We start from the raw sequence: 13848 nt of genomic DNA, 5'->3' as shown, positions 1-13848 counted from the left end.
GCAGGAGTGCTAACCACTGCACCACCATGCTGCCCCTGTGGATTTATACTGTTGAAGAGGGGGTGGAACAGGTGGAGCAAAATAGAAGGTCAGGAAAGATTTGACAATTATGTCATGGGCACAAGACAGAGAAAGTGCTAATGATAATGTGATCCAGACTGAAGTAGGTGTTAATAGTGGCATAACAGTAAGATAGCAGAAAGGGTTAAGAGCAGAACAAGGGTTAACGCTTTGCAAAAGTAAAACATAAGAACAAGTAACAGATAGCCCTGTGGGAGGAGGGGGTTGGGGAAAAGTGGAATTTAAAAAAGATCAAAATGGAGGCAAAAGTTCATGGTCTGAAGTTGCTGAACTTGTTGCTGTTAAGTCCAGAAAGTTATAAAGTGCTTAATCGGAAGATGAGGTGCTGTTCCTTCAGTTTGATTTGGGCTTCACTGGCATATTGCAATAGGCCAAGGTCGAAAATGTGGGCAAGAGGGCAAGAAGGTGAATTGAAATGACAAGTGACAAGAATGTGACAAGAATGTCTGGGTCATACTTGCAGACAAGTGGAAGTGTTCTGCAAATCAGTCAATCAGTCTACATTTACTATACCCCATGGTACCAGTCTCGCTCAGTTGGTTGAACAGCTGGTTCGTGATCCAGAGCAAGGCCAACAGCGTGGGTTCAACTCCCATACTGGCTGAGGTGATTCACAAAGACCCCACCTTCTCAACCTTGCCCCTCACCTGAGGTGTGGTGATCCTCAAGTTAAATCACCACCAATCAGCCCTTCCCTTCAAAGGAGAAAGCAGCCAATGATCATCTGGGACTACGGCTACTTTACTTACTTTACTGGTCTCTCTCATGTACAGGAGGCCACATTGTGAACAGCAAATACAGTAACAATGACATATTCAAAAAGGATACAAAACTCACTAAAAAAGAGTTTTAAACTAACATAATTATAACAATATTTTCCATCCCGAACACAGATAAAGCATGAGTCTAAACATGACCTGGGGTCACCCACCTGAAGCCACAGAGTGTATCTGAATATATTACAGTCTGGTTCAACTGGAATCAACTGTACTTTTCTCTTTTGAAATACAAACAATCTGATGTAACTATTATTATATTAATTAAAGTTATATCTGGCAAGGAGTGCCTATTGTAGATCATTCATTGTCATTTGGTGATGCTGTGTTTATCTGTTAAACCTATTTATTTATGGTTTAGTGTCTTGTGTTTATTTCAAATACTTGTCCTATTCCAAGCTTATTTTTCATCCCTTGTTTCAAAAACAGTAGGATAACTATCATCAACAATCAAAGAATAACGGCGGAAATATCCTTGGTTTGAAGACAATTGTATGCAAAACATTTAACTATATCTGTTTACAGCACAGGGATTTAGGATTTTAATTGAGCTGACATCAAAATGCATAAATATACAGACTCAGGAATGGGTCACATTTATTCAACTGAAGAGAGTTGATTTTTCTGTAACATTATTGTTACATAGACAGAATGACAGTAAAAGTAAGAGATGACACAATGAATGATTGGTAAGTTAATTTATTTTCTCCAATTTGATTTATATTCTCCATCAGACTTTTTAAATTGCACTCAACTCCAAAGGTCAAGGTTTAAGTTGAACATTGCATTAATGCGATTGCAAATAATAAGGGCTGAAATGAAATGAAATGAAAATCGCTTATTGTCACAAGTAGGCTTCAAATGAAGTTACTGTAAATAAGCCCCTAGTCGCCGCATTCCGGCGCCTGTTTGGGGAGGCTGGTACGGGAATTGAACCGTGCTGCTGGCCTGCCTTGGTCTGCTTTAAAAGCCAGCGATTTAGCCCTGTGCCTGGACTATCAATTCTCATGCCAATATTTAGATATTCAGTGAAAACAACTGCTTGTAATGACAATGTGCCTATTTTGATCAAAGTTTAGTAAATGTTTAATACCAGTGGACTGATGAGCAACTTTCTTTGGGATCAGCGGGGCAAACCATTGCTTTGTAGCTGACTGCAAAATCCAGGCCATGGCTATTTTCCATCAGATTTCCAAACCATACTTAGACAGCAACGATTGTTTCATTCCCCCATTGTGTTGTACAGGAACATATGATTCTGGAGAAAGAGTAGGCTATTTGGACCTTTGATTCCACGCCGCCATTCAATAAAATCATGACTAACCTGCTGCTAAGGTTCTCGTCCTGTTGAGATCCATAAATTTTCATCCCCACGGTCTTTTACCAAGGGATAGACAAAATGATCATGGTGTTTGTGTTGGGGGTGGGGGGGACCTGCAATAATACCACTGGCAGCACAGCCAAGAGGGTGAGGGGATGGAACCTAACATGGAATGGGTAAAGCTGGAGGAGTCCGCCTGCAAAGGAACAATGTCTGGGCCCTAGCCACGGCAATGCTTCCACCCCCCCCATCCCCCCCCCCCCCCCCCACTAACCTGGCAAAATCCACATCCTGCTCAGTGGTGGTAGCCACACTAAGGATATGGAACCAAATGAGGCAGCACTTTGGTTTAACCGGTATGTCCTCCATGGCCCACATCTGCGGTCACCCCAAATGCCCGCCAGCCATGCTGAATGCCATCCTTAAAAAATGGAGACAGGACAAGGTGACGCTAGTGATCAGGGACTTGTACAAAGAGGACAGACTTGTGACCCTCGACAAACTAACGGAAGAACTAGAGCTACCGACAGGTTAGGAACTCCCGCACCTTCAAATCAAACACTTTCTCTGCAAAGAGACGACGAGGTGCCCTAGGGCCCCCAGAGACACTTTACTGGAGGAGCTAATAAATACGGACAGTAAGGAGAGGAGGAACTGTGGGGATATCTATGGATGACTTCTAGAAAAATCAAGGACACCGCTGGATGGAGTTAGGCAGAAATGGGAGGGCGAACTCGGAACGGAAGTGGGCTTGGGCCAACTCCACCTCCTCTGCGCAGAGCTCAGCCTCATGCAGTTTAAAGTGATGCACAGAGCACACCTAACCAGAACCTGAATGAACAGGTTCGTCCCGGAGGTGGAGGATAAATGTGAACGGTGCCAGGGAGGCCCGACCAACCGCACCCACAGATTCTGGGCCATGCCCCAGAATTGTCAGGTTCTGGACAGCACTATGACATCCAGAGCGAAAGGTTGTGACAGGAAGGAGCCAGACTATCAACGGGGTTGGGGGGCGGGGGGGGGGGGGGGGGGGGGGGGGGGGGGGTGGCGGATGGAGGGAATGTATGTAAAATTTATCAATAAGAAATGTCACACCGCGTAAACATCGGGTCCACTATATGTTAAACTGTTATTCTGTAAAATTTGGAAAATGCCAATAAAAATGCTTACAAAAATAAAATCATGGCTGATCGAATTGTGCTCTGAACACCTTTCCTATCTGCACCAATCCTCTGTCTCCACCCCGCCCTCTAGTCCTCCCCATGACTCTCCACTCCCACAGATGGTTGGTACAGCGCCAGGGACCCGGGTTCAATTTGGGCCTTGGATCACTGTCTGTGTGGAGTTTGCACATTCTCCCCGTGTCTGCGTGGGTTTCCTCCCACAATCCAAAGACGTGCAGGTTAGACGGATTGGCCGTGATAAATTGCCACATGATGTCCAGGGGTGTGCAGGTTACGTTATGGGTTTATGGAGATAGGACAAGGTGAATGGGGAAGTGGACATGGGTAATGTGCTCTTTCGAAAGGTTGGTGCAGACTCAATGGGCCAAATGGGCTCCTTCTGCACTGTAGGGATTCTATAATCAATCAAAAATCTATCATGCTCAGCCTGGAATAAATGGAGTTGTTTAAATGCCTATGAAAATATTATTTTTTAAAGGAGTCAATCTAATAGAATTCATCAATGATAAGGGTTTTAATTTGGTCGAGATGCAAGAAAAGACAGTTCTGGTGAAAATCCTTGGTAGACTCAGTATTAGACTCTCCCAAATCGGGGGCGGGATTCTCCGATCACCCGCCGGGTCGGAGAATCGCCCGCCCCCGCCCCCGCTGTGCCCCGAATTCTCCGCCACCCGAGATTTGGCGGGGGCGGGAATCGCGCCGCGCCAGTCGGCGGGCCACCCGCGGCGATTCTCCGGCCTGCGATGGGCCGAAGTCCCGCCGCTGACAAGCCTCTCCCACCGGCGGGAATCAAAACACTTACTTGACTGGCGGGATTGGCAGCGCGGGCAGGCGTCGGGGTCCTGGGGGGGACGCGGGGCTATCTGACCCCGGGGGGTGCCCCCACGGTGGCCTAGCCCGCGATCGGGGCCCACCGATCGGCGGGCGGGCCTGTGCCATGGGGGCACTCTTTTTCTTCTGCCTTCGCCATGGTCTTCACCAGGGCGGAGGCGGAAGAGACCCCCCTCCCCTGCGCATGAACTGGGATGACGTCAGCAGCCGCTGACGCTCCGGCACATGTGCGGACTTACACCGGCCGACAAAGTCCTTTCGGCCCCGGCTGGCGTGTCGCCAAAGGCCGTTCACGCCAGCCGGCGGAGCGTCAACTACTCTGGCGCAGGCCTAGCCCCTCAATGTGAGGGCTTGTCCCCTAAAGGCGTGGAGACTTCCGCACCTTTGGGGCGGCCCGACGCCGGAGTGGTTCACACCACTCCAACACGCCAGGACCCCCCGCCCCGCCGGGTAGGGGAGAATCCCGGCCCAGATTATGTCAATCTCTCAAAACATGGCACACTGAAGATCGGTGTTATCCTCTGTTTTAACTGCTGTTGTTTGGCAAGAATTGTTTTTCCATCTGATCAATTAATGCAATCTATAATTTGATGTTTTGTAGTTTCTTGGTGGGTTCTTTTGTATGTGGAGTTTAAATTCAATTACTAATCAACCAAGTCCCAAGCTCTAATCTAGTGCTCAGGTTGGATGAATTGCAAGCCGTTTTAGAAATGTACTATCTGCTGGTCCCAGTCCCTTCCATAACATGATCTATTTTATGTTCAAAGATGTGCCGGTTAGTGGATTGGTCATGCTAAATTGCCCTTAGTGTCCAAAAAGGTTTGGTGGGATTACTGGGTTGCGGGGACAGGGTGGAGGCGTGGGTTTAAGTGGAGTGCTCTTTCCAAGGGCCGGTACAGACTCGATGGGCTGAATGGCCTCCTTTTGCACTGTAAATTCTATGATTCTATGTTCTGTACCTGGGTTTCCTGCTTAATTCTGAAGTAGCTGTCATTTCTAATCAACTTGGTTGTGTAATTCCTGCTGGCTCAGGAGTTAAGTTTTTAATTAATCACATTTCTTCATTTACTAACGACAGTGAGTTAAGACAGTTTATCAGATATAAAATGTTGAAGGGAAACATTTTAACTGTCAATGGAGATGCGGTCCTGGTTGCAAGTGGGAGCGTTAAAGTCCTGAAATGTGGCATCAGGTTGGAAACCCAACGTGACCCTGTCCACTTCTGTGTTTAGCCTAGACAGCTTTGCTGGTAATTAGGAATCTCGTTTGGAACTGGTGGGTAAGTCATTAAAATATTTCAATCGCCAATGAAGTCAACATTTAATTCAGCATTCTGGCTACAACAGCCAGCACATTGGTTTTGCAGGTTGTGTGCAACTCCCAGGGTGAACCAGACATGGGCAAAGTGGGGAGTGCTTCTTCAGGGAAACTGAATAACAGAAGCCTAGGTGACAGGTCTGTGTCCTTTCACTGCCCAACTCACTCATAGTCATCACATTTCACAGCTGTCAGCCAAGGCATGGGAGTTGTTAAAGCAGCTCCACTTCAGTCCCCTCATGAGGAACAAGAGGAACAACAACAACAACAGCAGCACAACAGGGAGCAATGGCAACAGCAGCGACAGCTTCCTTCTCCTCAACCATATGCTGCTCCACAGGAGAGAAAGCGGAGAGTTCTGAGTGTGAGAAGTGGATTGAGTGGATCAGAGGAAAGGAGGGGGATTGTGAGGCATGGGTGTGAGGTGGCACAAAGAGGAGGGTGAAACGTGAGGGCAGGCTAATCAGATGGGAATGGGAGGATGTGCCTGGATAGAGGACTATTCTTCAGGAGAATGGTGGGAAAGTCTACGTGTGGAGGTGGATACCTTAAAGTGTAATCTCGCTCACCTTTGGTCAACAGTCTTTGAACCTATTGTAGATACCATTATTCTTCTGCTACTGCATCCCCTCCCATTTCACCACATTGGGAGCAATCCAGAGACCCCATTGTGCCTGGCGCAGATCCAGGCCCAAGGGTGAATCACGTGTGAGGCCTTCGCTGTGCGAGATCCAGATCTGCATACTAAAATTAGCCATATGGCTCATTGAAATACCAAGATGAGGGATTCACCTCGACACCCAGGACTCACCGGCCCCGCGTGGGAGACCTTGCCGGGCACTGCCCAACTCACCCATATTCATCACATTTCACAGCCGTCAGCCAAGGACTGATCCACACAAACATGGACCAGTCGTAATGGTACCTAGGAGGTTTCCCAGGCTTTTGGAGACCCCAGAGTGGATGGGGATAGAGTAGGATGGCACCCCCCCCCCCCCCCCCCGGCTCCCGGGCTCCTTGGCACTGCCAGCCTGGCACCCTGGAAATGCCACCCGAGCACCCTGGCAGAGGAACACCCTGCTATGATCGCCGTTCAGCGGACTTTTGTTTGAGTCCACTGAATCACATTCATTGCCTGTCAAACTGTCACCGTAAGATTCTGCACCAACTGGGTTTAAAGACCGAGTCTGGATTAGCACCTCATACAATTACAAAATAACCTTCAGGCATGAAGTGTGCTTAGAATCAAAGAATGTCATGGTAGGAAGGAGGCCTTTTGTGTCTGTTTCAATGTCTTTTAATTAAAAATCACAGGAGCAACAATGACTAGAGCCAGGAAACAAAAATTAAATATTACTTTATGACAAGTTAATAAATCATTTAACAAGTTTTACCATTGGAAATAAATTGCCACATATATGCGCTTAACAATGATATGAAAATGTGTTGTTGCTTGCCCTACTTCAGATTTTCTGTATTGTCAAATCAATGAACCCATCAAATATTCAGTCTGGTCAAATAAAAATGATGAATAGACTTTTGTAAATTGACATATTATCTGATATAATATCTGACAGATGTTCAATTGCCTAATTAGCCTGCAAACAAAACATCTTTTTTCTAAACTTTAAATGCAGTGCTTTCTTAAAGCGATCGTATTACTATTGTTTAACAATTTTAAAATACTTATAGCACCACAATTGTGTTATTTCCAATCTGACTTTCTAGAATAGACTTACATAAAATTTACTTTGACATTCGAGCATACCACAAACTGAATAAGTTGGAGCTATCCATATCTTGCCAAAGGCACAAACTGACACAGTGTTATTGGAAGTACGCTTAATCAACATGTAGGACTTCAAACTTTGCAAACATTATTATAAATGGTGAAAAGCTTCAGGGCGTCGTATAAGTGGGGTATTCCAAAGATGTGCTGGGGAACCACCTGGAAGTTCCTGGGTAAGGATTGCACAGCAATTGCCTGGGAAATGCAAACTTCCCCTGGACAGTTGCCCTGCACTGGGAACGATTGCAAACTTCAGATGGTTCCAACTGTCATGCCGTCATAATTACCCAGGAAAAGATAGAATAATTAAAACCATTTCTAACTTCAGGGTAACTATTGTACCTACCCACACCGACCCCCCACAGGACACTGCCACATGCCGAAATGCCAAAGGGACTCTCTTTATCTCCCAATCACCGGCCTCCTCCACAGGACATCCTCCCTGACAACTGCCCCCGTCACAGGACTCCCTACTCTCACTGGACTTTCCCCAACCCCTGACAGCTGCCTTCCCCCAAGGCGGGGCCTAATTTGACAACCTCTCCTGAATGCCTGATCCTTTCCTTCGACTGGGTGACAGCCCACTTGAAAGGCCGACACCCCACCCCTCCCCATCTGGCTTACACTCCTTCACCCACCCAACTGGCTGAACCCGCCACCTCCCACCCCACCGCCCAAGTGGCTAACTACCTCCCACCACCTTCCCGAATGTCCAGCATCCGCTACATACCCCCTCACTGGCTGGTTGACGCCCACCCGAGCGCCCCGACATTTACCAACTCTTACCCCCTGATGTGCAGGTTGGTTTGATGTGGACTGCACTCGATGCAGGGAAGTTAGAAACTGACGTCTAACACTGGAGAAGATCCAACACTGTTTTATTCAACTATAGAACTGCTATACATATTCAGCTGTGGGTCGACACTATACTGATCTGACTGGTGACCTTGTAGTAGCTCTGACCAGACTTACGAGCTACCGCATGGTGTTTGCACTGGCTAGCTCGTGAAATCTGACTGTCTCAGTAGCTGGGTCCCGAGAGAGCGGGAAACCTAGTGCCCTCTGGCTTTATAGTGGTAGTGTCCTGTCTGGTGATTGGCTGTACTGTGCTGTATGCTTACTGGTCATCCTATATGTCAATCACTGCCTGTCTGCATCTCATTATATACATCAGTGGATATTATGACACCCCCCAGCCCCACCTGGCCGGCCCCCACTAACCCCCTCAACCAACTGGCAGGTCCCCCCACATTCACCTGACAGGCCAACATCCCCACCCCACCCGACTGGCCAACCACCACACCTCCAACCCCCAACTCGCTGACTCTCCCCCACATTTTGACTGTGTGCCCCGCCATCCCAAATTCTAACAACGTACGTGACAAATTTCAGTCTGAGTGAAAAGTGGCTGAACCTTTGCACTCACCTGTTTTAAGGCAGCTGGTGCTGTAGAAAAGAGAGTATGGCCTCTTTCTATCCGACGCTGCAGCTGAAGACCTCTGCCCTGCGCAGTCCCCACCCAACCTGAGTCAGATATCACGCAAGACACGATCAAAAAAATATTAAGGTAAGGAAGTAGGAGCAGAATGGAAATCTGACTCTGATTGTACTCTGCGGAAGCTCAGTCCATTTTTTAAGTTTACTCCAAAGAGTAATGGATGTTTCTCAAGGGGTATAATAAATTCATTCTTTGTCTCCGAGAACTATTGTATAATTTCTTTACTACCAAAATTAGACTGTACATTATTCAATAGAAAGCTCCAGTAGCTCGTAGCTATAATAACTCTTTATATAGGATTTTTCAAGGACACCTATTCCTTGAACGATTTCAATCCAGTTAAATGTAGCTTCAGCCTTTCATGAGCCTGTGTTGTCTTGTCCATTCTTATTGATACTTATTCTAAGCTTGTGTTCTCCCTTTATCTGTACTATTATGAAGGAAGATTATAAACATCAATTTATATTGACCAAGGTTAAGGAAAAAATGACAAAAAATTTACAGATAAGGATGATTAGAGGGAATGCAGCTCGAAAGCAAGGTCTGCAAACCAGATGGAAGTGCATTGTTTGTGGTTCCAGCCAGTTAAACGTTAGAGTGTCTGTGTTCAGTAAACAAAGTATCTCTGAGATGGCGACCTGTACTTTAGATTTATCTACACGTATATAACTGAAGACATCTGTGACAAAACATCATGCAATGCTACTACCACAGGGATTGCTTGGTTAGGTTTCTGTTTTGCAAAAACAATGACAAATATAAGGTTAGTTCCTTTTGAAGTGCCTGACCTCTTGGATATCATGTCCACTTCTACACAACATTTTATCAACAAAGTTGAGATGTGTATGAAGATGTGTGACAAACAATTCGAGTTTATATTTGAAGCAATATATTCAAAGCAGCCCAGTGACATGAGATGATTTATGACCTTACCATATAATGATCGATTAGCAGAGTGCGTACTTCCCACTATATTTGTCTCATAAAAAACTGCTTGCAAGCAAAGGGTATCTGATTTAGCACTTGAGCTTCACGTTAGCTGTCTTTTTTATTTTAATTAGTCGATCTTCCTATCTTAAGTAGCTTTTTAAATCAGTTAGAACACCATAGAAACCATAGGATTCCTACAGTGCAGAAGGAGGCCATTCAGTCCATTGAGTCTTCACCGACCCTTTGAAAGGGCACACTACCTAGGCCCACTAACCCGTCCTGTCCCCATAGCCCCATCTAACCTACACATCCTTGGACACTAAGGGGCAATTTAACATGCCAATCCACCTCACCTCCACATCTTTTGACTGTGAGAGACAATTGGAGCACCCGGAGGACACCCACACAGACACAGGTAGAATGTGCAAATTCCACACAGACATGAAATGGAGATGCTGGCGTTGGACTGGGGTGAGCACAGTAAGAAGTCTTACAACACCAGGTTAAAGTCCAACATGTTTGTTTCAAACACTAGCTTTTGGAGCACTGCTCCTTCCTCAGGTGAACAGCCACACTGACAGTCACCCAAGGTCGGAATTGAACCCTGGACTTTAGCGCTGTGAGGCAGCAGTGCTAACTACTGTGCCATCCTGCACACAGTTGTCTGCTGTTCTCACAAATCAAACACTGAAATTTCTAATTATCACCTTCGAAGGCCTCATTAGGTTGAATTTTAAATTACTGTCAATAGTTAAACCTAGATGGACCAGCTAATGATAAAAGCACTTTTAATTTCTATTCATTTTCAAAACAGTTCAGGTAGTCTCCTGTAATACTGTCAGGATTGTTTTTAATTTCTTTTCAGTTTGTTTTTTTTTTGGTTCAATTAACCAACTGATTGATTGATTGATTGATTGATTAATTTTTTGTCACATGTACCGAAGTACAATGAAAAGTTTTTCTGTGGCCAAGGGGACGTACACAGTAGACAAAAACAAAAAGAACAAAGTACATCGGCAAATAAGTGATTGGTTACAGTGCTGAACAAGGGCCAAACATACCAAATACACGAGTAAGAGCAGCATAGGGCATCATGAATAGTGTCCTACAGGGAACAGGGATTAATCTGAGGGAGTCTCATTGAGTCTCTGAACCTGGTGAGAAACTGAACCAATAAAGCAATCAACAGGTCAATTTTAAATTACAAACTAAACACAATTCTCCAATATACTGAAATGATTTAGTAACTTGGGACTTGATGTAGCTGGATTGAATAGGAGCTTTTCATATGTATGATCTGTACCCAAATCCAACACAAATATAGAAATAAGATGAAAATGTTCATATACTGCTGAGCATACAAAGCAAAATGAATCGGGGTCATTTTAACCCAGGTCCTAGTGGTTACAATATAAAGCTGTCCTTGCATTGTACAATATAAGCAATATGCAAAATATATGCGAATGATTGAGAGGATCCGAATAAAATAATAACCAAATTTTAAACTTGCATGACATTATATGCTAAATCTTCGCAGACTGTTGTCTCTATTAAAAGAGGGAACATTTGTATGTAGTCGTAATATTGCAAAATAAATCCAGAATGCCTCTGAACTCCAATCCCAATGTCTCTCACCATCCTTCCGTAGCATTATGTTGCTCGTTATGCTTTCCCTTAATTTGCTCTGTTTTAATTACCTTTGCTCAAGAGTCGCCAGGTATCTTTCTGATGCCACCACAACTACAACTACAACTAAAAGCCTATACTTAGCTTCGAGTGCCCACTCAGTCAGAGGAACAATGGTCGTTGTCCGGTTCTGATACTGTTGGCTTCGAACTGGTATAGAATAGTAGGTAGGAGCGCCTATCTCGTAGCGTGCGTTGACCTTAGACATACTTGTCTGGTGCTTGGCGGGCCTCTCGTCGCTGAGAGCCAAAGGCCAAGGTGAAGATGGAGGAAATAAGAGTAAGAGAGAGCGAACTGACCTTGGGGGCTCTGCTTTATACCCCAAGGGGTTTTGTGCCCTTCTGGGTGGACCCTGGACTTGGTCCCAATTAATTGGACCATGTCCCAATCGTTTGTATCGATTCTCTCCAATAACGGGGTCGTTCCCCGATCATTGGGCGGGCTCTAGGTAACCGTTGGCCTGCCTTTGTTTTAGCCTCCACTGGCGCCGGGAAGTCTGTCCTGGTACCGATTGTTTCAATGTTTCTTTTTGTCCCCGGAGATAGCTCATTACTATGCTAATGGCTTGTAGTTTCAGTTCTGTCTGGGTTCTGCAAGTTCCAATCCACAGGAAACCTTGCACCTGCTTGTTTTTCTAGTGCTGTCCATTTTTCCCTGCACTCTTTGCGAGTATCCATTTTGGAATCGGGATGTGGCCACCCCAGGTGGCTACAATTATTAATATGGAAGCTAGGAAGGATGCCCAGAGATGTACTTAACTATTCAGAGCCTATTCACCAATCCAGATGAGTTGTTAACAACTTTAGGTACAAGGAGCACAGGTTAATAATAACAGTGCCATTACAGAACCCTGAGTTCTTCCCACTTGTCATAGGCAACAAGCTTATTGGTATTAAAAATGTTACCAAATAGTTACAATATTTGCAGCACTGAATTAATACTGATTTATCTTCCTCCCATTGTAGCATTGAAACCCTACATTGATGTTAGATGGGAGGAAGGAGGAAGATGGAGAATTAGAGAGAGAAAGAGGTGGAGGGAGAACTAGAGAAAGATAGATGATCGTGAAGTATTTTGTGTATCATTCATTGCGCTTCCTAAGACATCACTATCCTTCATTTATATAGTTCCTTTAACATAATAAAACATTTCAATGTACTTCATTGTGTAGATATTTCAGAAGGTTGGAAGGCTGGAGGAGGTAACAGAGGTCAGGAGGGGCGAGACCATGCAGGGATTGGAAAATAAAAAGTAGGAATTTTAAAATAGAGATGTTTCAGTGGATGGGAAGCCACAAGGTAAGTCACTGGGAGGTTAACAAAAATGTGATAATTGAACACTTCCCCTCAAAGATAATGCTGCAAATTTGGTAGGTGCAAAGTGACATTTAATGCTCTACTTTACATTGGAGAGGCTAAATGCAGACTGGGCGACCGCTTTGCGGAACACCATCAATCCGTCCACAAGCAGGACCCAGACTTTCCTGTCACTTGCCATTTCAACTCATTGTCCTGCTCTCTCGTCCACATGTCTGTCCTTGGCCTGCTGCAATGTTCCAGTGAAGCCCAGGGCAAACTTGAGGAACAGCACCTCATCTTCCAATTAGGCACATTACAGCCTTCCAGACTTAACATTAAATTCAACAACTTAGACGGTGAATTCTCTCCTCCAGCTTCACCCCATTTTTATTTCTATCAATTTCTCTTAATTTCTTCCATGGATCTGCTTTTCCCCTCACCATTGACCGCTCCCCCCATTCCACTTGGGCCATCTGCTCTCTGTTCCTAGTTGCCCTTTGACACACTGCTCACCTTTGTTCTGACATTCACACAGTTTATGTCTTTATGTGCCACTGTCAGCATCCTTCCTAGCCTTAATCTCCATTTACATTCCTTTTTGCTTTCTGTCCACAACATCTTTGTCAATCTCCACCTATCGCTGGCCCTCTATCCAACTCCACCCCCCCCCCCCCCCCCCACAACAGCATAAATCTGACGCAATTTCCAGTTGTCTCTAGTTTTGACAAGAGTCCTCCAGATTCGAAACGTCAACATCCCTCTCTCTCCACAGACACTGTCAGACCTGCTGAGGTTGTCCAGTATTTTCTGTTTTTGCTTCAGATTCCAGCATTTGTACTAATTTGCTTTTATCTTCGTGATAGTCAATGCTGAAAGGTTTAAAGACCTATATTTTCCATCACCATATTACTGTTGCACTGAAGGTACTAATTTGGCGCTAGCACCAGCTATTGTTGTAGCATGGCGTTATACTGCTGACTCTTCATTGTCTGGGGTCACATGTTTCTGAACACAGGAAAAATACTCGGCTCAAAGATGTTGAAATGACAGCTGGCTGCTAAAGTTATCAAAGAGTGATTAAAACAGCAATTAATTCTTTGTGAGTGAAGAGGTTTTAACAGTTTTAAAGTGAAATAC

Source organism: Scyliorhinus canicula, chromosome 8, assembly GCF_902713615.1.
Source record: "Scyliorhinus canicula chromosome 8, sScyCan1.1, whole genome shotgun sequence".
NCBI lineage: Eukaryota > Metazoa > Chordata > Chondrichthyes > Carcharhiniformes > Scyliorhinidae > Scyliorhinus > Scyliorhinus canicula.
This window is presented reverse-complemented; position numbering follows the sequence as displayed.